Below are 5000 nucleotides of genomic sequence, written 5' to 3' on the forward strand. Positions count from 1 at the left end.
CTCTCTCTCTCTCTCTCTCTCTCTCTCTCTCTCTCTCTCTCTCTCTCTCTCTTCTCTCTCTCTCTCTCTCTCTCTCTTCTCTCTCTCTCTCTTCTCTCTCCTCTCTCTTCTCATCTCTCTCTCTCTCTCTCTCTTTCATTCTCTCTCTCTCTCATCATCATTACTCAATATATACCTCCCTCATCCTCTCCTCCCCTTCCCTCCCCTCCCTCCCTCTCCCTCCCTCCCCCTCCCCCCTCCCTCTCCCCTCCCTTCCCTCCTTCCCTCCCTCCTCTTCCCTCCCTCCTCCCTCTCCCTCTCTCACCCTCCCTCTCCCCTCCCTCTCCCTCCCCCTCCCTCTCCCTCCCTCTCCCTTCCCTCCCCCTCCCTCTCTCCTCTCCCTCTCCCTCCCTCTCCCTCTCCCTCCTCTCCCTCCCTCCCTCCCCTCTCCCTCCCTCCCCTCCCCCTCCCTCCCTCTCCCCTCCCCTCCCCTCCCTCTCCCTCCCTCTCCCTCCCCCTCCCTCTCCTCTCCTCCCCTCTCCCTCCCTCTCCCTCCTCCCTCTCCCTCTCCCTCCCTCTCCTCTCCCTCCCTCTCCCTCCCTCCCTCTCCCTCTCCCTCCCCTCCCTCCCTCCCTTCCCTCCCCTCCCTCCCTCTCCTCCTCCCTTCCCTCCCCCTCCCTCTCCTCTCCTCCTCCCCCTCCCCTCCCTCCCTCCCTCTCCCCTCTCCCCCTCCCTTCTCCTTCCCTCCCCCCTCCTTCCTCCCTCTCTCCACCCCTCCCTCTCCCTCCCTCCCCCTCCTCTCCCCCTCCTTCCCTCTCCTTCCCTCCTCCCCTCCCCTCCCTCTCCCCTCCTCTCTCCCCCCTCCCTCCCTCCCTCTCCCTCTCCCTCCCTCTCCCTCCCCTCCCCTCCCTCCCCTCTCCCTCCCTCCCTCTCCCCTCTCCCTCTCCCTCTCCCTCCTCCCCTCCCTCCCTCTCCTCTCCCTCTCCCCCTCTCCCTCCCCTCCCCTCCCTCCCTCCCTCTCCCCCTCCCTCCCTCTCCCCTCCCTCCTCCCTCTCCCTCCCCCTCCCTCCCCCTCCCCCCTCCCCCTCCCTCTTCCTCTCCCTCTTCCTCTCCCTTCCCCTCCCTCTCCTTCTCCCCCTCCCTCTCCCTCTCCCTCCCCTCCCCCTCCCCTCTCCCTCTTCCCTCCCCCTCTCTCTTTCTCCCTCTCCCTCCCCTCCCTCTCCCTCTCCCTCTCCCTTTCCCTCCCTCTCCCTCTCCCTCCCCCTCCCTCTCCCTCTCACTCCCCCTCTCCCTCTCCCTCCCTCTCCCTCTCCCCCTCCCTCTCCCTCTCCCTCTCCTCTCACTCCCCCTCCCTCTCCCTCTCCCTCCCCCTCCCTCTCCCTCTCCCTTTTCCTCTCCCTCTCCCTCCCCCTCCCCTCCCTCTCCTCTCCCTCTCCCTCTCCCTCCCCTCCCTCTCCCTCTCCCTCCCCCTTCCTCTCCCTCTCCCTCTCCTCCCTCTCCCTCTCCCTCTCCTTCTTCCTCCCTCTCCCTCTCCCTCTCACCTCCCTCTGCCTCTCCCTCTCCCTCTCTTATCTCCCTCCCTCTCCCGCTCCCTCCCTCTCCTTCTCCCTCTCCCTCGCCCCTCCCTCTCCCTCCTTCTCTCCTCCCCCTCCCTCTCCTCTCCCTCTCCCTCCTCCTCTCCCTCTCCCTCTCCCCTCCCTCTCACCCCTCCCCTCCCTCTCCCTCTCCCTCCCCCTCCCTCTCCCTCTCTCTCCTCCCCCTCCTCTCCCTCTCCATCTCCCTCCTCCTCCCTCTCCCCTCTCCCCTCTCCCTCTCCATTTCCTCCCCTCCCTCTCCCTCTCCCTCTCCCCCCCCCTCCCTCTCCCTCGTCCCCCTCCCTCTCCCCTCTCTCCTCCCCCTCCCCCTCCTCTCTCTCTCCTCTTCCTCTCCCTGCCCCTCCCTCTCCTTCTCCCCCTCCCTCTCCCTCTCCCTCTCCCTCTCCCTCCCCCTCCCTCTCCCTCTTCCCCTCCCCCCTCTCTCTTCTCTCCCTCTCCCTCCCCCTCCCTCTCCCTCTCCCTTTCCCTCCCTCTCCCTCTCCCTCCCCCTCCCTCTCCCTCTCACTCCCCCTCCCTCTCCCTCTCCATTCCCCCTCCCTCTCCCTCTCCCTCTCCCTCCCCCTCCCTCTCCCTCTCCCCCTCCGTCTCCCTCTCCCTCTCCCTCTTCCTCCCTCTCCCCCTCCCGCTCCCTCTCCATCTCCCCCTCCCTCTCCCTCTCCCTCTCCCTTCCCCTCCCTCTCCCTTCCCTCTCCGTCTCCCCCTCCCTCTCCCTTCCCCTCCCCCTCCCTCTCCCTTCCCCTCCCCCTCCCTCTCCCTTCCCCTCCCTCTCCCTCTCCCTCCCTCCTTCCCCCTCCCCCTCCCCCTCCCTCCCTCTCCCTCTCCCTCTCCCTCCCCCTCCCTCTCCCTCTCCCTCCCTCCCTCCGTGTCTTTAGTGTAAGCGACGACTCAGCAGGAGTCATGGAGGCCGATGACGAGACACCGAGGGCGACCCTGGCGTAGAAAAAAGAAGAAAAAGAGTCCTTTATCGACGCGTAAATGGTGACTTTTGATGCTCTGTGTGTTGGAGAAGGTTGACGGTTTGTTGGGGAAGGGTTGGGAGAGGGAGATATTGAATGGGGTTGGGGTAATTTAGCGTCAGAGTGGACGTGTGTGTGGGAGAGAGAGGGCGAGAGAGACCCTTTTTCGCGAGAGATTTTTCGGATTCGAATTATGAAATTGCTTTTTTTCCCTCGAGGTGTGGATGCTGGTCGGCTTTTGTCAGGGCCTGAGGAGGGGGAGAGTAGATAGGAGAATATGTGAGGGTGTTTGCAGATCGAGAATAATGTCTGTTGTTGGATTTTTAGGCCTTAAAGGAGGAAAGTAAGTCTCTTTGTTATTAACGGGAATGGAAGCAGAGAGGGAGAGGGATATTAAATAATGGTCTTTTTCTCTTCATTTACCCCATAACCACAAGGATTTTATATGTCTTGTTATCTGTACAGCAGTGGCGAGGCAAGAGAATATTGCAGGAACGACGTGTCATGTGCGAGTTATTTATATGAGTGTGTTAATGTGGTTTTTTTTCAAAGTCGATTTTAAGGTCTTAAGATTTGCTAGGTTGGCAGTTATGGGGTTTTGGTAAATATGTTGGACAGGGCGGTATCAAGTGGTGTGTTGGCCTCCGTCCTTTGCGCTGCGGGAAAGGCTCGGCAACCCTCAGAGCTTGGGTTGGTTACGTAGGCCATGGCATTGCTTGGCGCATGGATCATGTAGACTTTGGTACATGATCTTGGCTTTACAGGTGCTTGGTGCAGATTAGTTTTTCTAACTGAATGCTCATTAAGAGTATAACCAGCAGTTACAATAGGGGTGCAAAGGGACTACTTGCTAGTTATACTCTCCTGTCTTAATAGTTTTAGTGTCTAAGGGCTAAACCTCCAATATCCCACCTTCTAAAGGGGTTATATCGAGGTTCCGTAAGTCTTAAAGGGGGCTCATTGTCAAGGGATTGCTGCAGCCTCCGGGTCTATGGCACTCCGGCAAAGACAACCACTATTCTTGGCTGTTTGGTGTAAGTCCTCAGAAAACCTGTGTTAGTAGGTCATGTCAAGGGACTTCTTGCCTTTTTTCAGCTGCTAGGAACTTCATGAAATTGGTTCAGCTGTCTCCTTGTCCGACAATTAGTTTTTTTTCATCTGATGACAAACTGCCAGAAAGGTCAGCATGATGATGTCTCTTGCCAGAATTTAGGTAAAAGGTTTGTTGGCCATTTGCCTGAGTGCCAAAGGTGTGTGTGCAAAGGAAATCATCAGAGAAAAACTTAGTATACTTTGTAAGAAGTCTAGCAATATTCTAATTGTTGATATCAATGAAGCTTGATAAAAAACATTTTTGTCTGTTTGTTTGTTTCTTTGTTTTCAAGGTTTTTTGTGACTACTAGCTTTATTTTTTCTTGATCTGTGTTTTGCCTTTTTCTGGATTTAAAATGAGAGAATGATATGATGGATAGTAACCAAAGTATCAAAATGACAATGATGGTACTTATAAGATATATATATATATATATATTTTTTTTTATAGACTATATGACTTTGGGAATATGTTAGGTGAAACTTTCTCTGGTTAATATTGTATTATGAATTGGCATAGCTTACTTGAATTTATAGTTAATTACCATCAGATACTTTATTTTGACCTCAATTTGATTTAGTGTTTAATTAATCACTTAAAAAAAAAATGATAATAATAGTAATAATAAAAAAGATAATAGTATTAGTCATAAGGGAAATACATGAGGTTTTGCAGAGTATTTTATTTAGTTTTCTTGTACTGTAGGGTTATTAAAGGCAAAACTAGAAGGAAAATCAGCCAATTCTTGAATAGATGGATCAGGTCAGCTTCAGACAATAAATCAAGGAATTGCTGTTGACTTCCTACCCTCAGGGGAATGGCTAAATACCTGCACAACATCTTAAGCAAAGTAGAGCTTGGTGTGGTCCTTACTTTGAGGGCAGTTTACCACGATAGACTACGAAGTCACGATTACTTGAATAATTTATATGGTGGCGGTCTGTTGTCTGTTGTTCTTTTGCTGAGTGCCAAAGGCGTGGAGGTCAACGGATGTTCTTGCTTTGGTGTTATCTTTTGTTAAGCAACTGTGCTCAGTTCTGGAGTGTGTTCTGTAGTAGTTGTGTTATATTGTTCTGTAAGGCTAGCTGGTTTCACAGGGTCAGACTAATGGTATACAGCATACATATTTTGAGTTCATTTTAGACTAATGATAAACAGGATATATATTTTGAGTTGATTTACAGCAGTGACCCCAAATTTGTTCACTCTTTGCAAAACTTCGTATTATCTTTAAATTAATGCATATATTTTATTTTTGTCATTGAACGTTTCTTTTCCTCTCTTTTCAGCATTTGGTGTCGAGTCTGATACGGAGGGAAAGCAGAAAGGAATTTGATTTTTTATTCTATTTTATTTTTTCTAATGGTGATATGAATA

General features: G+C 52.9%; 1 protein-coding gene across 3 annotated transcripts in view; it reads left to right on the forward strand.

Annotated features, from left to right (window-relative positions):
- The first annotated feature begins 2420 nt into the window (after positions 1 to 2420).
- Positions 2421 to 5000, forward strand: part of LOC125030514 (tuberin-like) — a 34257-nt gene continuing 31677 nt past the window's right edge. For all 3 annotated transcript variants that reach the window (XM_047620573.1, XM_047620574.1, XM_047620575.1), the window contains exons 1-2: positions 2421 to 2552; positions 4913 to 5000. The exon at positions 4913 to 5000 is cut by the window's right edge and continues 211 nt beyond it. The gene's annotated coding sequence lies outside the window, so the exon portion shown is untranslated. The remainder of the gene's footprint in view (positions 2553 to 4912) is intronic.

The sequence above is a fragment of the Penaeus chinensis genome, chromosome 11 (assembly GCF_019202785.1).
Source record: "Penaeus chinensis breed Huanghai No. 1 chromosome 11, ASM1920278v2, whole genome shotgun sequence".
Lineage (NCBI taxonomy): Eukaryota > Metazoa > Arthropoda > Malacostraca > Decapoda > Penaeidae > Penaeus > Penaeus chinensis.